The sequence below is a fragment of the Natator depressus genome, chromosome 3 (genome assembly GCF_965152275.1).
Source record: "Natator depressus isolate rNatDep1 chromosome 3, rNatDep2.hap1, whole genome shotgun sequence".
Classification (NCBI taxonomy): domain Eukaryota; kingdom Metazoa; phylum Chordata; order Testudines; family Cheloniidae; genus Natator; species Natator depressus.
Window position 1 is genome coordinate 82,565,414 of NC_134236.1, and position 21,365 is coordinate 82,586,778.

Sequence of the window (21,365 nt, forward strand, 5' to 3'; positions counted from 1 at the left end):
TAGGGGAGAAGGCAGCACACCATATTTGAGAATACAACAGTTAGCATATGCTTTTCAATCTCTCACACACCCCACCCACCATGCACACAGTCCTGCCAGTCGATGTTTATAGTTATGAGGCCAGAGTCTGGCTCAATCTTGTGGCCAGCCACATTGGTCGCAGAGGGGAGCAGGGCTCTGTCAGTCACAATCCAATGCTCCTGGAGTGTGGCAAGACAAACCCAAAGTCCCATGACCAACCACCCTGTTCTTATAGTCTTTTCTCTGTTGAAGTCTATGGATTTCACTGTGTCAGTTTGTGACTGGGTTACTTCTTAATTGGTGTATCTTTTGATGTAAATATTCCAATACACCTCTGAGAGGGTCACCCTCTCCTGGTTCTGATTTAATCAATTGTCCCATCTTTAGGGGTGCCAGCCTTCACCTCAGGGTTGTCAATCTGCCCTTCCTTCTCTGGTGTCATTAAGTCTTTTCACTCCTTCATCCTTGACCATCTGGCTATAACAATGGCCTTCACACCTTATCTTTTCCTGGTGCATACATTCCTCATTCACAAAGTCTTTTACAGAGACCTTTGAGAATACAGCAGTTTTTATGACAGGTTTCAGAGTAGCAGTCCTATTTAGTCTGAATCCGCAGAAAGAAAAGGCGTACTTGGGGCTTAGAGACTATGCTCAAATAAATTTGTTAAGCTTTCATGAGCTACAGCTCGCTTCATCGGATGCATCTGACGAAGTGAATCCAATGAAGCGAGCTGTAGCTCACGAAAGCTTATGCTCAAATAAATTTGTTAGTCTCTAAGGTGCTACAAGTACTCCTTTTCTTTTAGCACTTTTTATGTTGAGCAAGAAAGGCATTGTAAATTAAGCCTTCCTCTAATCTCCTTAACATAGGCACAATACAAGATCCTGTCTCTTACTTACTAAACCTTAAAAACAAAGAAATGTATATTTAACTAGAGTGCCTAATTTGTAATACATATAGGAAGCCATCGTAGACATTATAACTTATCCTAAAACAAAAAGGTGACCATAATCAGTTAAAGATTGTTCTGGTCTGTCCCCGCCTTATCAGAACAGACACTGGCAGTCTGTCAGGATGCATTTCTACCAATGTCCCGAGGGTCATTCCTTTCTGCTATTCAAAAAGGGTGGCTGGCAGGATGATCAAATCATACATTTGACTAACACGGCTGCTACTCTGAAACAAATCATACATTGATACCTTCATTCTTATAGTACAATTATACAATCCTGCTCCTACATATCCCCCTTTTGACCCTTCAAGAACAATTCTTGAGTGGGTCATATCTTATATAATAGTTTTATAGTCATATATTGAGAGGTGATTTGAGCTTGCAGTTGCAATTTAACAAACATTCTTTTTATCCAACAGCACATTCCAAACATCCCAATTAAACGAATTTAAAACTAAAACAATTAGAGGATGTAACATTACAGATAGTATGTCAGTAGTTGTGAGAGACCATCCAGAAAATATGTCATACCAATGGTAAGCTGTTACTTGTCTTTCTGCAGTGGCAATTCTTAACATGTCCCCATTTGCATGTATAATATGAATGGTTCGGTTTCCCACATTGATTTTTTTTGGTTTGTTGTAGGAATGGTGTTACCTTTTAACAGATGATTGGTAGCTTCCTGCTAAATCAGTGCTCACAATAAGCTGAGACTTTTTGTTGTGGCAAATAGTAAATGTGATTATTGGTAAACACAGTACTTACATTAACATTTGTTTACTGGTGGGTTGCTAACACTTATCTGCCCAAAACACTTCTTCCCAAGAATTAACACATACACAGAGCCCATTATACAGTATTTTGGTCTTATTCTTTAATTTATTCCACATACACTATCCTAGTGAAATGTCTTTACTACAGGGCTCTCCCACTTTTGAGGGGTTCACTCTGGTACAACCTCTGGTGTCCAATCACTTCCCTCCCCAGCCCACTGGCTTGAGCAATATGGGGAGTGGGCTAACTTTTCATATCTTTGCTTCCAGAGCCTGTTGATGTAAGATTTTAACAATTTCCCCAATTAAAAATTCTGGCCTTACTATGCTAGAAACATACTGCATCCATTTGAACTGATAAGTATCAAACAGTGATCTTTTTCTTTGCTTTAGCAAGCATATCAAGTGTTTCCTGATATTACCCAAAACATTTTTTTATTCCAAGGTGGACAAAGCAAGTATCTGCATTTCAGTACATCCCATAGCTATAGCAGTATCGTTTTTCACTTCCATTTGTTTCTGTATTAGGCTGTCTTGTAGCTGGGACAAAGAGCTTAATTTGTTCTTAATTACCTCCAGGTCTATAGTATTTATAATCCTTGCTCCAAAACCAATTTCTCCTAATATAGTGTCTGCTACCTGAGGATGTTTCCCTGCAGTATTTAATACACAACAGTGCTAGCAACAAGACAAACACCCAAGACAAAACATACAATATAAATTGTTTTATGTTCTGACAGTAGATTCATGGTATTCTGGGTTGCTCTTCAGCTGGTATCAGCTTTTTCTGAAAGACAAAAAACATTCTACCCCTTTTGGGGTAGCTGATTATTGCTTAAAATATCTTTTACAAATTGTATAATTTGCTGATTGCAGGCAAAAACAGAAGAATCTGTTAAATCATACCCCCATACTTTCCTGTGTTTTGTTCTATAGGCAGGCCAAGTTTCAATGGCTTCTACCTTTTAAGGGTTATGGGGAAATTATTCCCCTGTTCAGTCATTAAATCCATGAGGCCAGATACCTCAGTTTCCCTTCTTATACAGCAGACCAAGTTTATAATATTTTTCCTGTTGTGTTAAGCTTTAAGTTTATTTACAGGTAATAGCTGAGAAGCATCATTACCATATGACCTTAAAGGATTTTTTTCAAAAAAATCATATACACACTATACATTGTTACAGGGGTACTTCTTAACATTCAATCTATTAAAGGTATCTTGTTATACCATGCCTTTTATTTAGACAATTTGTTTGCTGACCAGATAGGTCCTTTATCTGCAGTTCCTTTGTGCTGCTTTCTTTTTCAGTTAGGTAATTTGCATTAACACAGATGCTTTCTGGCTTGCTTTTGGATCCAAAGCCATCAGCAGCTCAGAGACTTTGTCTTTAAAGGGACACAATCAACTTTTACCAGGAGTTCTGATTACTTTTTCACTTTCAATTTCTGCTTTCAAAACACAGCAATCTGAAAAAGAAAACTCAACCTATTGTGGCTCCCTTTGGAGCCCTAATAGCATTTTAATTAAGTAGAATGGGATGTTTTCACATTTCTTTTACCCCTTCTACAATATACACTGCACGTGTCCTGGGGAAAATGCACATTCCTTCTATAGTTTAACTTCTATAACATTATATTAGTCCTGTTAATTTTTACATAAGGTGTAACGGTTTCTTTTGTTCTCGGTGTTTTCAAGTACCTTTATTAAAGTGACAGTTTGATTACTCAGAGCCATCTTAAGGCTCAGTGTTTCTAGCATTGCTTCTTTTGGTTTTGTGTACCTCACCCCTGCTGTTGCTTCAGAGGGGTACTGTCTTTAATTTCTTATTCTTTAACTACAGCTTTCATCTGCTATTTTGTTACAAAAAACAAAATCCAGAATCTCTCCCTAGTCTCCTGATTGTGACTGTCCTACTGCAGCCACAATTTAAAAAAAACATTTTAAATTTTGTAAAGCATTGAGTTACCTCTTAAGGGTTAAATGCCAAATCTCAACACCAAACACTAATCACCTGTGTCCAGAAAAAGAGTCTGTCAGTCTTGCAACTTTGAATTAGAGTGTCAAAATGGATTTTTAGTGGCATTATTAAATACCAAATCAATTTACACACACACTTTCTTTTCCTTAAAAGGAAATTTCTTTCCCTTCTACAGTGCTCCATTTGTACATAGATTACTTTCCCCTTATACATTTGGGACAGTGAAGTTCCAATAGAACCCCCTTATGTTCTTTTAGCAAATTTGACTAAATTGTTCATAATCAAATTATTTTAATCAGATAGTTTCTTTGCCTGGATTATTTACAGACATTCCTTTGGAAAAAGGGCCCATTTTTCTTTAATGGCTGCAAAGAAACCAAGAATTATTTTTCTCTAACACTTTTCTTTATCATTTTCACAAAGTTTAACTGCTTAATTCCCTCCAGCATCTACAGAGTTAACTTTACTCTTTTCTTCTTAAATCACTTGCTAATTTCCCAAAATGCTACTTCGTCAGCTTAAATTACCATTCCAAGTATTGTCCCAGGGATCTGAATTTCCCCTATCTGATTTCACTTCTTTTCCTACTCCTGCCACTCTGCCCCTCAGGGCTCCCAACCTGTTTTTCAATCTATCTGTTGCCTGCCTGCTTGTCTGGGCCCAATCCTGCTTTCCTTGCTGAATCACCCCTTCCCAGGGGCACAGGCTATGTTCCACTACCAATTTAGCAAGGATGGGGGGCTCCTCAGCTAGCCCCCACCCCTCCTGGTCCCTTTCCTTAAACATTTTTCAAAATTGTGAAACCACCACAAGATCACTCACGAAAAATACTACACTGCCCAAACACCTATATCCTTCAGCGTTTGGTTTAACAGAGCAAGATCTGTGTAAAAGGAGTGATCTCTTGCACACATGGCAGCTTTTTTTTTTTAAGCTCTGCCTGAATATTGTCCTTAGGGGACTCTTTTTGTCTGAACATTTTGTATCTAAGGTATTTAGTTGTTATTTTTAATCACTTTAATTAAGATCTTATTTTTGCCCATGCCAGTGCTGGGGCTTACAAGTTCCTTTCTTTACTGTAAAAAGAAAAGGAGTACTTGTGGCACCTTAGAGACTAGCCAATTTATTTGAGCATGAGCTTTCGTGCGCTACAGCTCACTTCATCGGATGCATACTGTGGAAACTGCAGAAGACATTATATACACAGAGACCATGAAACAATACCTCCTCCCACCCCACTCTCCTGCTGGTAATAGCTTATCTAAAGTGATCATCAAGTTGGGCCATTTCCAGCACAAATCCAGGTTCTCACCCTCCGCCCCCCTCCCCCCCCCCCACACACACAAACTCACTCTCCTGCTGGTAATAGCCCATCCAAAGTGACCACTCTCTTTACAATGTGTATGATAATCAAGGTGGGCCACCTTGATTATCATGCACATTGTAAGGAGAGTGGTCACTTTGGATAAGCTATTACCAGCAGGAGAGTGAGTTTGTGTGTGTGGGGGGGGGGGTGAGAAAACCTGGATTTGTGCTGGAAATGGCCCAACTTGATGATCACTTTAGATAAGCTATTACCAGCAGGAGAGTGGGGTGGGAGGAGGTATTGTTTCATGGTCTCTGTGTATATAATGTCTTCTGCAGTTTCCACAGTATGCATCCGATGAAGTGAGCTGTAGCTCACGAGAGCTCATGCTCAAATAAATTGGTTAGTCTAAGGTGCCACAAGTACTCTTTTTCTTTTTGCGAATACAGACTAACACGGCTGTTACTCTGAAACCTTTCTTTACTGTGTTGCCTATGCCAGTGCTGGGGCTTACCATTTTAACCCACTCTGGGCCAGAGGGAGAAACACTAAGTCCTCCTCTGTATTGCTTGGCCTTTTACCCCAGAGGGTTTATACACTGTGATGGGGGTCAAGACTCACCACCACTGGCGCCTCCAGCTGGGTGCTCCGGGAATTAGCTCTGTTCAGTCATGGAGTTCCTTTTGCATGTGGTGCCTTGCCCTTTGTCTACTCTGCTGCTTTGGGGACCCGCGTTGCTCCCCGCTCGGCATCCTCCTCTTCAGGATGCTGCCCTCTGGCAGTGTGCACTGCTCCTGTCTCACCCCCTTTCAGGGGTTTGGAGTTATCAGCAGTCTTCAGTCTACACCAGCTGTAGTGGCTGACTGTAGCCTCAAAGTCTAGCCCCTTTGTTGCAGGCGCCAGCCACAGCCTGTATCAGGCCACCCTCCTCCGCCAGGTGTAGTACAAGAGGGAGGCGGGGGGGAACCAGGCCCACCTGCTATTCTAGGTCCTGACCCAGGGACCCTCTAGCAGCAGCTTCTCTGCCCTCCTTCTCTCCCCTTGTCAAACTATTGTCCCTGGGCTGCTTCCCCTTCAGGCCTGTGCACCTGCTCAGCCCTTTGTAGGAAGGCCTGAAGCCTGGGGATTTCCTTGGCCAGAGCTCCCCAACTCCTTCTGCCCTTCCCCAGCACTGCTCTGTCCAAGGTGCTACCTTTCCAGTCAGGAGCCAGTCCTCCTCTCTTGCCAGCCAGGAAGAAACTGCCTTATGCCCTACCTGGGCAGCCTTTATATAGGACCTTGCCCAGTCCTGATTGCCTCTTCACTGATTGGCTGCTGGTTCACGCAGCCTCTCTGGCCTGGTTCAGCCCTTCTCTCAGGGAGTGGGGCTCTGCCCCACCACGTACACCAAATATAAAAACCCCTCCCAGGGGCAGAGCAAGAAACCCTAAGCTCTCCTCTTATGCTCAGTCATGCTACAGCCAAGGGTGTATGCACCTATAGTTTTTTTCTCTTTCAGTTTGGAGCGAGGATCTCTAAATCCTCCTACTGCCTGACCATACTACAACTGGAGGTATACCCACCTCCAATTATTTCTCCCCAGCTATCCGGGGTGGAGGGAGGGATGCTAAACTTCTCTCCTGTCTCTCAGCCCTACTACGAACGAGTGTGTGTGTGTCTCTTAATCATACAAATTCTCAATTCATAAAATACCAACAGTGAATACAATATTAACCACACCTGATTCCCTTTTTACTGCCCGGTATCTCTATGAACAGGTGTGTGCACACCTGAATGATCACTTAGCAGTATTGTCAATAATTACAGCACATATACTCTTCCCCCTTTCGCAGTTCTCCACCAAAAATGTTATACTTATAAGAAGCACCTGCAGTCTGTCAGGATACATTTCTACCAATGTCCCGAGGCTCATTCCTTTCTGCTGTTCAAAAAGGGTGGCTGGCAGGATGATCAAATCATACACTGACACCTTCATTCTTATAGTACAATTATACAATCCTGCCCCTACATATGTTTAGTTGCTAGTCCATGGTGAGGACTAAATCCTTTTCAGAGTCACTGCTCTCCAGGATACAGCCTCCCATTCTGGAGTTATGGCCTGCATTCTTTGTTCCAAGACATGTAACTTTGCATTTGGCTGTTATGACAAGGCATCTTCTCCATCTTGCTGGGCTTAGCACTTCCTCCTCTGGCAGTGCCAGGGCCTGGAGTAAATCAGCCCCACTCTGGACAATGTTTCTCTTTCCTACTCTGGGTTTATTTATCAATATTTTCAAGGTAGTTCTTGGGGTAGGAGTGCTCCTCCACCAAACAAAAGTAACAAATTCCCAAACACAAAACAAAGGGGGATACCTTTTCCTAGCCCCTGTGGGGGGGAGGGTGTTGTTTTGTTATTAGCCCCAGGCCTTCCCCTAAACAGGTAGGCAATCTGGTTGTTTTCCCTGTAGGAAGGAAAGCAGCCTCTCACTCTGAAGAAGACTTTTTCACTGCTACCATTAACCCTACAGCAGATTGTCTCTCCTTCTTCACTCCTCCCAGGAGATGAGTTTTTAAAGGTCCCAGGCAGCACTTAATTGGAAGCAGGTGTCCCTAGTTGACCTGAGGTAACCTCTTTTCAGCTTATACGGAAAAGGGCCTTTATCACTCTAGGGCTAATTTAAGGGGACTGTTGGCCCCTAACTAAAACTTAGTTGGGCGGGGGGTTGGTTAGCTAGTTCCCAGTAGCAAAAAGAAGGGGGAGGACTGAAGGGAAATCAGGGCCATAAGGCTGACAGTCCCCAGGGGCAATGGGGAGAGGCCAATGCTCCACATCAGCCTGATTGACAGGGCAGGCAGGCAGACTAATGAGGGAGTCAGGAGGCCAGGGGGATCCCATCCTCCCTGTGAGCTGGAACTGCCTGGGCCACAGTGGGGCTGAGTTAAGAAGAGAACAGGAGTCTGAGCTGAGCAGAGCCATGCCGGCTAGAGCCAGAGCGAGCTAGAGAAGAGCGCAGGGAGCAGGTCAGTTCTGGGAGCAGAGCTGCAGCAGCAAGAGCCAGAGAGCAGATCTGTGCTGGGAGGAGAGCTGCAACAAGAGCCAGAGAAGCAGCCTAGGGAGCTGGAGGTAGAGCAGCAGGAGCAGCGCTGGGGCTGGAGCAGTCCGGAGCTGGGTGCGGTGAGCAGCTGGGGAGAGTGAGGGGGAACCTGGGCAGAGGGCCCAGCCAAGAGGCTTTGCTTGCCAGACTTGGAGGGGGAATCATAACCCTGAGGGGGGGCTGATGCTGGGAAGAAGGGTCCTGCCACCTAGAGCCTCAGGATGTGTGGCCACCACCAGAGCAAGTGTCCGACCTGCAGCATTCCTCCAGCAGAGCCAGGGCCTGGGCAGGAGGCCTGGCACATGTGAGGAACAGACTGTGAACTGCCCTTACCCCACTCTGTGGCACAGGGAAACCACAAACATCATCTGTGGAATGTATGTGTTTTCCTTTAACCTTTTCCATTTTTTCCTTTTTTTAAAATTAGTTGCTGTTCAAGAAGTTGTATTTATTTTGAATTATATGCAATGATCAGTGGGTCAGGAAAGTGTCCACTGCAGAGAGAGCACCCTGGAGCTGGGACACCCTAGCCCCTGTCCTAAGTGACAATGACAAGATTGAGGTCAAGCCCCCCCAGGAATCCTGGGCTCAGCCTTGTCAGGGTTACAAATTCTCTGCCACCCAGGAGAGTGGAAGGGGAGTCTGTGACAGATTTTTATTACTAATTTGCCTGGTGTGTTAGGTGATTAGGCTGAGGCCACAGGATTTTTAGGGAGGAGATGACAGAGCACACCAAGTAACTGAGTTTTAAAGCTTTATTGATAAAATAATAAAATAACAGTGGAGAGTGCTGGGTGGATGGTCCCCATGTCACTTAGAGGAAGGAAGAAAGCGTTAGTGCCCCAAGCCCAAGCCCTAACCTTCTTTCATACTCACACTTGCACTACGTGAGGCTGGCCAGGCCTGGGTGTAAAGTAAGAAGAAGAGGGGGAGAGGTGGACGGGAGTTCTGTTCTGTGCCCACAAGTTGTTCAGGGTCCTCTGTTGATTTTTGATTTGCCTTGGCTTTTAGAAGCACCTTATAAAAGTGGCCTGACATTGCCTTTTTTTAAAATATATTATTTGAGGGGGTTTTATAGGCCACAGCTGCTAAGCGTTGCCCTTTGCAATTTATATGTGCTGATAGTCAGAAGATGTAGTCAGCACATACCGCTTAGCCATGTTCTTGGGGGGAGCCACCTCCTACATGTTGAGATGGACTACCCAATTCCTGATAATATGTGATACCACATTCCCAGGATGCTAAGCCACAATTGACCTCCCCCGCCCGCCAATGGATAATTGACCTTTTTTTTTTTTTTTTTTTTTTAATTATGGCCAATTCTGAACAGTGGTAAAATTAACAAAGGAGGACAAAAGCATTGGACGCCCAAGGATTCCCATAGAGATGTGCCATTATACATATATTGTATTACACTAACCAATTTTGCAGGCCTGAAACAGCAAGAGCAGTCCCACCACTCCAGTTCAGGGTGTCCCTGGGCTCTTGCTATTACTGCCTTGTTCTATTAACAAAGCAAGAGGGAAAGAAAGAGAACAACACAAATGTGCCTATTGGGGAAACTGAGGCATGGATGAAAAACTCCCTAAATTATTAGTTGTTCCGTTACAGCCCTTCCTGGCTTCAGTTATGGATGTTGTTTGCCTGGTTTAGGAGGTTACAACAATAATATTGTGTCCACGGCTTAGGGGCTGCTATTACTTGCCAAAGGGCCTTTTATTCCACTCCAGGCCACCACAGGAGGAACAGGGTTTGTCCCCATGGGACCAGGGGAGGTTTGGAGCCACCCACCAGGTATTTTGCTGTGGCCCTGCTGTGTCTATCCGGACTATGCACTGTGTTTAAGGCACCTCCCCTTCAGCCTTCTGCCACACTATGACTTGGGTCCCATCAGCAGCTCGAGCCAGAGAAAGCCTTTGGAGTTATTTTCCGTCTTTAGCATTATAATTATTCAGATAATTTTATGGACAGCTGGAAACCCGGATGGTCCAGGCAGGTGGCTGGTTTACAACCGAGGCCCACGATGCCATGACCAGAAATCTAGGGAGAAACATATGTTTTGAGCAGATTGGCATGCGCCCATTTTAATTTACTGGGTAGCTGAAGCTGGTACACTACCGGGGAGATGGATTCACAATGGGGTATGGACCCACCCACGTGGAGTCCAGAGTGTGGGCCCCCTTCCCTAGCTTTTGCAACATTATTGTATTTTTAATTTTCTATTTTTGGATTTTTTAATAATGATATTTTTATATTTGGCTTTTTTTTTTTTTAATTTAAAGTGGCCTTTATGGCTTTGCGGGTTTTATATAGCTCCTCCCTCAACTGGGCAAAGCTGAGGCTTTTTTGATTGTGGCAAATAGTAAATGTGATTATTGGTAAACATAGTACTTATATTACATTTATATTTGTTTATTAGCAGGTTCTTAACATTTTTATTTATTTTTTTAATATATACATATTACTACTTATACAGTATTTTGGTTTTATTATTTATTTTATATATAGGATTTTAGTAAAATGTTTTTACTACAGGGCTTTGGAGCAACAGGCAAGGACAAGCACACCCACTTTTGAGGAGTCCACTTGGTACAACCTCTGGTGTCCAATAGCTTCCCTCCCTCCCCAGCCCACTGGCTCGAGGTCTGGGGTAGCCAGAAAGATTCCATGTGCCTTATGAGGAGTGGGCTAACTTTCCATATTTTTGCTTTTAGAGCTTGTTGGTGTGCGTTTTTAATAATAATGTTTTTAATTAAAAGGTTTGGCCTTACTATGCTAAAAACATACTGCATCCATTCATATTGATAAGTATTAAATAGTGATGATTTTTTTTGCTTTAGCAAGTGTATTAAAACCTTAGTGTTTTCTGATATTATTTAAAACATTTTATGTTTTAAGGTGAACAAAGCAAGTATATGCATTTTAGTACATTTCATAGCTTTTGCAGTATGTTTTTTATTTGGATTTGTATTAGGCTATTTTGTAGCTGGGACAGAGAGCTTAATTTATTTTTAGGTGTATAGTATTTATGGTTTTTGCTTTAAAACCAATTTTTCCTAATATGGTGTCTGCTGCCTGAGGAGGGTTTTTTTTTTTTTTTTTTTTTTACAGCATTTGATACACAACAGTGCTAGACAACAAGACAAACAAACACAGGACAAAACATAGAACACAAAACACAATTTCTATTGTGACAGTAGATTCGATATTTTGGGTTGCTTTTTAGCTGGTATTAGCTCTTTTGTTTTGAAAGACAAAAAAACACCCCATATTTTTACCCCTTTGGGGGTGGCAGATTATTGCTTAAAATTTTTTATATATATATACACACACACATACATATACACACATTTATAAATACCCTTGCTGATTGCAGACAAAACAAAGGAATTATCCCCATATTTTCCTTTGTTTGTTTTATAGGCAGACCAGGTTTCAATGGCTTTTACCTTTATTAGTTAGGTAATTTGCATTAACACAGACGCTTTTTGGCTTGCTTTTGGAGTTAAAGCCATTAGCAGCTTAGAGACTGTTTTAAAGGGGACACAATTAACAAGTCCTCATGGTCAGGCAGGCCTCTGAGTAAAGGGAGTAAGAGCGAGGACTCAGATTCTGTTGCTAGCCCATTTCACCAGGGTAATGTATAAGCCTGGAAAGTTCCCCACAATAGCCGTACCATCCCCCACTTACACTAATATACCTGTCTTCCACCACTATCTTACAAATATCCAGCCTGACTTTGTCACACTGTATTAAAAACACATGAAGTTTGAATGGGCCCATCTTACCAAGAGATCCAGATCAATCTGTATGACTGCCTTATCTTCATTATAACCCATCTTTATGTTATCCACAAATTTTATCAGCTGTGATTTTATATTCACTTCCAGACCACCAATGAAAATATGTTGAACATTGGGCCTAGTACTAATTGGGCCCTACAGAACCCGTCTAGAAAAACCCCATTTAATGCTGATTCCCCATTGACAACTACTTTTGAGATCTGCCAGCCAGTTCTTAATCCATTTAATGTGTGCTCTATGATATAGTATAGTGCTCATTTTTAAAATCAGAATGTTGCATGTACCAAGTCAAGTGCTTTACAAAAGTCTAAATATATTACATGTATCCAGTTACTTTTAGCAACCAAATTAAAGGTCATTAAAAATGACAGAGTCCTGTGGCACGTTTTTGACTAACAGATGTATTGGAGCATAAGCTTTCGTGGGTGAATACCCACTTTGCTGGATGCATGTAGTAGAAATTTCCAGAGGCAGGTATAAATATGCAAACAAGAATCGGGCTAGGGATAACGAGGTTAGTTCAATCAGGGAGGAGGAGGCCCTCTTCTAGCAGTTGAAGTGTGAACACCAAGGGAGGAGAAACTGCTTTTGTAGTTGAAGAGCCATTCACAGTCTTTGTTTAATGCTGAGCTGATGGTGTCAAATTTGCAAATGAACTGAAGCTCAGCAGTTTCTCTTTGAAGTTTGGTCCTGAAGTTTTTTTGCTACAGGATAAAATGAGGTATGTTTGACAAGACCTATTTTCCATAAATCCACATTGAATGGCATTAATTATATTCCCATCATTTAATTCTTTATTGATGGAATCCTGTACCAGATTGTGGTGGGGCAGTGCCCCACCCCCAAGCCAGATTGGGCCTCAGCAGGCCAGAGTGGCTGCAGCCAATCAGAGAGGGCCTGCGGGGAGCCAATCATGTTATACCAATAAAATAAAAACCAGCAGGATCTTAAAGGGAATAAGGCAAAATGCCACATTTATTGTGTATACAGAAAGAATCATAGTAAGCAGTTATAGCTATAACATTCCATTCAATTTCATATTTATTCACACATTCATTCATTCACACACACACACACACACACACAGGTTCTGCAAGTTTGTTATCATAGTTACCAGCCTTAGAGTTGCTTGTGCCAAGCCACTGGCCAGGTGGCCTGGACACAAGGAGGGAGCAGGGCCTTGTCAGATGCACATCTGATGCTCCTGGAAGTTGGTTTGCAGAATCAGACCCCAAAGTTCTCAGTTTCTAGAGTCCATTTTTATAGGAATTTCTTCCTATGCCAGTCTGTGGAAATTGCTTCATCATGCTGTTGCTGAATCAATCAGCAGATGGCATATTCCTGATGGCTCTGTGCTGCCAGATGTTATCTTGTTCTTCGGTTCTCCCATCCTTGAGGCTGTTGGGTGGATTCCAGTCTGCCCTCCGGGGTCCTCTGGTTGTTTCCACTTGACGCCATCTTCAGCCGATCGACACTGGATTCTTAGGCTGGCACCCCCTGATCATTCAGTTATTATCCACACCAAGAATCCATCCACATATATCCTCTATCTCTATTTTAATCACAATTGTTAACAAAGCGAGATAAATATAACAAAAGTGTGGGGAGTCTTTGTGCTATTTCTGTTGTTACAAAGTATCACTTAGAGTCTCTCTCTCTCTCTCTCTCTCTCTGTGAGTAGTTGTTGTTACAAAGTATTGCTTTGAGAACAGACTCTATCTTAGGATGTACTAACACAATTAGCAGCTTGCAAGTGTCACACAGAGAGGGAGAGAAACAGTAAAACCAAGAGACCAAAAACCAAGAGACCTCTCAATTAGTAATACCCTGGAATTTAAACTATGGGAAATCAAACTCATTTGTGATTTTAATACAGAACTTCTTTAATATGATCCAACAATCAGGGCCAGGGTAGGCCCTATATAAAGGCTGCCCAGGCAAGAGGCAGTCAGTCTCTCCCAGACCTTCAAGGGAGAAGGTCTGTCTCCTGAGTGAAGGAGCGCAGCGCAGGCTTGCAGGAGCTGAGGAGAGCTCCAGCCCAATACCTGCCAGGCAGCAGGCCCTGATAGAAGGGCCCACAAGGTGCAAGGGGGCCAAAGGGGAAGCGGCCCAGGGAGGAGAGGCGGACAAGGGGAGAGAAGGAGGGCAGGGAGGCTGCCGCCAGAGGGTCCCTGCGCCAGGACCCAGAGTAGAGCCTGGGTCCCCCCCCTTGCACTACACCCGGACGTTAGAAATGGGCATAGTGGTCTGCACCTGACCCCTGATAGAAGGGGTTAGACTTTGCGGATGTGGTTGGCCACTGTGGCTGGGCTGAAGAGAAGACTGCTGTTAACCCCCACCTGGAAGGGGGTGAGCGTGGACTAGGGGGCACTGCCGGAGGGCAGCGTCCTGAATAGGACGCTGCGAGAAGGGAGCAACGCGGGTCCAGACGCCAACAGAGGGCAAGAGATGGATGGACACCACCAGCGGAGGGCACTCCACATGGACGGAGCTAATTCCCAGAGTTACCAACAGGAGGCGCCGTGGTGGTGAGTCCCAACCCCATCACACAGATGTTTCATTATTTTGCTTGGACTGATGTCAGGCTAACCAGCCCAAAGTTACCTGGGTCATTCTGCTTTGAATATTTGCACAACATTAACACACTTCCAGTCTTCTGGAATTTCCCTGCTATTCCAAGATTAAAAATTAAACACCAGCAGGCTAGAGATCTCCTCAGTCAACTCCTTTTAGTAATCTTGGGTGTCAGCTGCCCAGGCCTACAAATGTAAAAATGTTTATTCCTACCAGCAAATGTATTCTATCATCATCCACAGTTGCTAATGGACTGGAAAGTACTTTATCATCTTCATATTACACATGTACATCATTCTTGTTCTTTCCAGTTACAGAACATAAATAACTATTGAACACTTCTGCCTTTCCGCATCGTTAACAATTTTACCATCTCCATTTAGTACTGACCCTACAGCACTGTTAGGATTTCTTTTATTCCTACTATACTTACTGATGTTCTTATTGTCCTTAACCCTTGCCAACCATGGACTTTTCTCCTAACATCTTTAGCTTCCCTAATCTACACTTCAGAACTTCTAATTTATGTTTATTGCTATCCATGTCTCATTTTCCCATGTGTTATATATTATTTCTAATTGCTGCCTTTACTTCACCACTGAACCAGGACAGGCTTGTAACCAGAGTTAACAGGAAAGGTGCTCAAGCAGCCTGCATATAAGAGGGAGCTGCTCTTTGTGAGGGGCCCTCAATTTTGGATTTCATTCCCACCCTTAGGTTGAAATAGCCTGAATTCACCCTGCAAGGCCTCACTCTTCACCAAGGCTTTTGGGGAATGACATAAGGGCTAGTATTTTAGGGTATTGTCAAGATCCTGACAATGGCAGTCAGGACCAAGGGTCACAGAAGGGTCAAACCTGAAACAGAGTAGTGGAGGAGTTCCTAGTCAAACTACAGGATGGGGTTGATATCAAGGATCAGAGTCTGAGTCAGGTTTCATGCTGCAGGTCAGGAGGTGAGTCCAAATAAAGCTAAGGCCAAAGGGATTAAAGAGCAGGAATGACCATGGTAGCTACAGGAGAGCCACTGTTGCCTGGACACTTCCTGGAACGTCCTTTGGGTTTATATTGGGTAGGGAGCCAATCAGGAGCCATGAGACTGCTTCCTGTTAAGAGTCTTTGAGGTGGAACTTTCTGTGGTCTGTGACCACAATGGGCTGTGGATAGAGTACAAGCTGGTCGCAACTGTTACTGGGTTGCAGCGTGAGAGTATTTGCTGCCTGGTTGCTTGGCAGGCCTGGTTTCAAGACCCACTAGGTCTTACAGGTACTATTTGGGTTTGAATTAATCTCTGGTTATTTTCTGGTTTTGGAGTGTGGGAAGCTGTGGGTGACTGAAAATATTGGGATTGTTTACCTTAGAGAGGAGACAAATAAGAGAGGACATGATAAAATAATAAATACAACTGAGAAAGTATATTGGGAGCATCTGCTCTACCTATCTCAAAAAAAAAAAGGGGGGGGCAGTCAATGAAATGGAAAGGTGAACTTGTGTAGGAAAGTATTTCCTTTTATAACACATAATTTACTATGGAACTCATTACCACTAGATATCAAAGCAAAGATCTTAGCAACATTCAAAGAGGGATTGGACACTTACATGAATAATTAAGTATAAAAAAGGGGGGGGGCTTTGGAAGGGATGTAACGCCTCATGCTTCAGGGCTTAAGACAACTTCTGACTATTAAGGGTAAGAAGAAGAAGAGTTTCATGAAGGGCAATTTACCCCACATCAACCGACTTCAGGGTTCATATACATTCTTCTGAAGCATCTGGGATTGGCCACTGTCACAGACAGAATAGTGGACTAGATGGACTTCGGGTCTGATCCAGTATGATTATTCTCTTGTTCCAACATTCCTGTTGTACCATTAGTTACGTCAAAAGTGCCTACAACCCAAATCCCAAAGATAGGCATTTCCTCCTCAGTCCTAAATAAAGAGAACTTTGCCATTCAGTCATTAGAGACACTGAAGTACTCCAAGTAATTTTTTAAAAACCTCTTACAAAAATTAAAACAGGAAAAGTGATTTTTTTTTCCCCACACAGATGGGGGAACAGTTTCCCTCATTGCAAACTAATTGTTAGTCTAGCATGTATATATTTTAAATTAGTTACCATTAATTAGTGAAAAGAACATATTCTCAGTAGTAAAGCAATTAATCTAAAATCAACACAGAACACAAAAGTAAACAAAGAATTCAAACTAATTAACATTTGCTCATGGAATGTGTAGCTGTCATGGCTAATAAGGACATTCAAAATAACCTAATGCTTAATTTGGTTGCTTTCCCCCTTCCATTGCATCAATCACCTGCTGTTAACTTTAGCTAGATAAACCCTCAGGGCAACAGCCAAAGCCAGAGGTTTCGGCATGTTTTCTGCAGAATTTATGAATGGTTTAGCCTATTTTTTCAAAAGAAATGGGTGATTTTAAGAGACAGTCTTTACAATTTAGATAATGCCAAGTAAATGAGCAAGGTAAGATCAAGGATGAACAAAACTCACTGCAAGAAGACTGGGCAGGTCAGGGATTAGCATGTGGAACTTTTCATCTATGAACAGCTAGGGATGACTATGGCTCAGTTTGACAAAGAGTGATTAGCAACTGATTTGCTAAAACAGGCTAAAAAGCAGAAATTACATAGCTTCCTTGCCAACAAAAGAGCAATTATTATTAGTTTGTTTCTGGTAGCACCCACAATGTATGAACAATGGCAGGCAGGCATGGTCCCAAAGACAGGCAGACACACAAAGGGTAGGGGAAAGGGATATAACAAACAAGTAGATATCAAGGTGGTTATTGACCATGTCTTGTGGCTACCTGATATAATTTTAAAAAGAAATAAAAAACTATCCCCAATGGCCTCTCTACTTTGCCACTATTAGTCTGAATTTTTTGTAGGTGTCATGGTAGAAGTAGGGCTTTCAGAGGGAGTTGGGGTAAAAGGGGATAGTGACCTCGTGAATCAGTTCAGGAAGTGCATTCCCTGTATAGAGGTATAATTTTTGGACCCAAGGGGTCGGAGGGTCAACACAAGAAGGGAAAGGATGGATAAGTAGGGAGAGGTGGAACCAAGTTTAAACTGAAGTGGTAGAGGAGACAGAAGAATTTAAGAGTGTGGGAGGGCAGTAATTGATATGGTCAGAGAGACCTGAAAGGAAGGTGAATTTGACAGCTGCATTTCATACAGATTGAAAGAGAGCAATGTGGTTTGCGAAAGCTGAAGAGGAAGGTCTGAATGAGAGCTTCAGCTATAGAAACTGAGAGAAAAGGCCAGATCTTAGAGATAATATTCAGTCAAGACAATATTCTATACATACTAGTATGAGATGTGCCCCTTTCTCCCCATGTAAGGTTTGATCCCCTCTTCTATTCACAGTATGCACTTATATCTGTGGCTGTGTAAGTACAGTAGCCCATTTCCCATTACACACTATTTCTATCTGCATACCATAATGCAGGATTAAACTCTTTAAAAAGGATATATTTTAAAAGAGCTGCCATGGACTAATCATGCAGCTTCCAGTGAGAATAAAAGAAAGTTGCACAGTTAAATCCTCACTGCACTACTTTGAAAATTTAACACTTTTGGCTAAAATTTCAAACATAGAGACCTAAAGTTCAGGTACAAAATGCATGCACAACTACTTTTTGTGCATGCAAGTGACTGTGTAAACAAGTCTTGTAGATCTCGGAGATCTTGAGGAAGAAGTGTCAGGATTTAGACACAGACCAGATGCATGGGGCAAGGAAAACAGATGGCCTCAGGCTACAAACTTGATTCACAAATTCCATGGTCAGAAGGGACCATCGTGACCATCTAGTCCAGGGATCGGCAACCTTTGGCACACGGCCTGCCAGGGTAAGCCCCCTGGCGGGCTGGGCCGGTTTGTTTACCTGCCACGTCCGCAGGTTTGGCCGATCGCGGCTCCCTGGCCGCAGTTCACCGCTCCAGGCCAATGGGGGCGGCGGGAATCGGCGCAGGCTGAGGGATGTGCTGGCTGCCGCTTCCCACAGCCCCCATTGGCCTGGAGCAGTGAACCATGGCCAGGGAGCCACGATCGGCCAAACCTGCAGATGCGGCAGGTAAACAAACGAACTCTGGCGGGCCGCATGCCAAAGGTTGCTGATCCTTGATCTAGTCTGACCTGTAAAAAACAGGCTGTGGAACTCCAAAATAATTCCTAAAGCATATCCTTGTAGAAAAGCATCTTATCTCTTTATTTTAAAATTGTCAGTGATGAAGAGTCTACCACTGGTTAATTACTCTGTTAATTTACAACTTTTTTCCAGTCTGAGTTTGTCTAGTTTCAACTGGCAGCCATGGGATCATCTTATACCCTTTTTCTCTGCTACCCTGAAGAGACCATTATAGAAAGACTCAAAGAGTTCAATTACTTATAAGGCATGTTTTCAAATCCTTTAATCATACTCATGGCTTTTCTCTGAACTCTCTTCCATTTACCAACAACTTTTTTGCATTACGGACACCAGAACAGAACACAGTATTCCAGCAATAGACACACCAGTGCCAAATACAGAGGTAAAATAATCTGTCAACTCCCACTTGAGAGTCTCCTGTTTATGAATCTCAGGATTGCATTAGCTTTTTAGGCCACAGTATCACAGCAGGAGCTCATGTTACCTGGTTATCCACCAGGACCCCCACATCTTTTTCAGAGTAATTGCTTCCCAGGAGAGAGTCCTCCTTTTTTGTTCCTAGATGTACACATTTACATGTAGCAATATTAAAACTCATGTTGTTTGCTTGTGGCCAGTTTAACAAGTAGCCCAGATCACATTGAATCAGCAACCTGTCCTCTTCATTGTTTATCACTGCCCAATTTTTGTGTCATTTGGGAACTTTATCAGGGTTACGTCTATACAAATATATTATCTATTAATCAAGTGAAAATCTGTAAACACAAAATTATCAGCTGAAGGACAAACTAGATAATGAAAACAAAGAAGAAACTTATTGAGAGATGTCAGCTACAGGCACTGACTTTACAATGCGCCAGTGGGTGCTCGCCCCTTGGCTCTGCCTCAGGCCCCGCCCCCAATCCACCCCTCCCCCAAGGCACCACCATGCCCAGCCTCTTCCCACCTCACCTCCTCCCACCCCTGCCAGCCCTCGCCCCGCCTCTTTTCACCCCTCCCCACCTCTTCCTGCCCCACCCCCTCCCCCAAGCACACTGTGTCCTCGCTCCCCCCCTCCCCAGCTGTTTCGTGGCATGCAGGAGGCTCAGAGAGGGAGGCACTGATCCACAGGGCCTGCCAGTGGGCGGGAGGCCCTGGGGGGAGGAGCTGATGGGGGGCTGCCAGTGGGTGCTCGAGCCCCAGAGCACCCACAGAGTCGGCGCCTATGATGTCAGGAACAAATAGTCCTTTACAGCATTTTTCTGTGCTAGGAACCTACCAGATTTCAGATATTATTAAGTCAGAGTATTCATAATAAACCAGTCAAACAAAAAAAGTTTTAAATAGCATTACTCTTGCATTCATAAATTAAAACTATATAATTAGTACAACAGAAATTTGGCACCAAGCCACCCTGCTGATTACATTCATGTGAAACTGCACCAGTTCCTCAAGAATAAGGAAAGGAAACCACACCAGATAGATACTTACCAGCTGGAAGAGGGAAAGCTGACAGTCAGCAACAAAATGGCACGTTTAAGGCTATTGGCTCTGCCAATTTTAAAGGGCCAGCCCCAGAAAGATAGCTGGGAAATAACTCCCATAAGAGGGCAACCCTGAGCTACAGAGAAAGGTGCGCCTGCTTTGTTGGTGTTCTTAGCACCATAATGTATTATTGTCCATACAAGTCCTTTACCTCACTGCCCAATTTAAAGAACCATAATGATTTGTAACTTCAGATTTCACCATATTGGCACTCAATGCACTGATATGTCATTGTTTCTTTGTGTAACCCTTCTCACAGGTGGTGTCAGCAGTACAAAGGTCAGGCTCATTTAAGGGCTCCTGTTAAAATTACAAAACAAAATTGGCTTGAGCTCCCATGCAGAAATCTGGAAAAACTAAATACCTCCCCATGTGTGCCTCTAGGCACTACTTCTCCACTTGCAAGCACTGAGCCTGTGTATAACACCAACAAAACTTCCATTAAGGGGAAAGGGAATACAGCAACAATGACTGAAAAGTGTTCAGACAACAGATAAAACACCCGCCCCACAATATCTTGAGCAGTAATCATTTGCCTCAGTTTCCCACTTTGTGGTTTGAAAGTCCAATTACTTCCCTTTAACATGCCACTTCCCTTTTTCCTCTGCTGCATCCCACTCATGGTATGCTGTCTGAGGTCAGTGAAATCCCAGAATCCAAGGGGTGCTCCTCAAGCGGGTGAGTGAGGGTGGGTGAGACCTCTACCACTGGCTGTTACTGCTTCTGCTGCTTGTCACTGCCCACTCTGCCGATTCCCCGATGTGTCCTTGGTCTGGTCCAGTCCTCTAGTGCCATGGCCACCTACCCCAGCTATTAGTAATCAGAGCTCAAGGATTTGCTGGGTGGGAGGCACCTTCATGCTGCTGCATGTCTAGGCTTGGAAGAACTTGACTTTTTTAAGCTGTGCAAAATTGTAGATTTTAAACATTATTTTTATGTTTATAAATTTTCACAGTTTCAAGAAATTATGGGAGGCTCAGACAATGGGGGGGAGTCAGACAATAATTATATAATAACAGTAGATGATGAGATTCAAAAGTTAAAGCGTTATAACCATTAAAACATAGACTGACATCATCACGGCAAACTATATGACATAAATATCCTTAAATCAAACTCTAATAGTGTTCTCAAGCTGTTTTTTTTGTTACTTTGCCTATGTGTACATTTTTGATTATCCATAAAAATATTT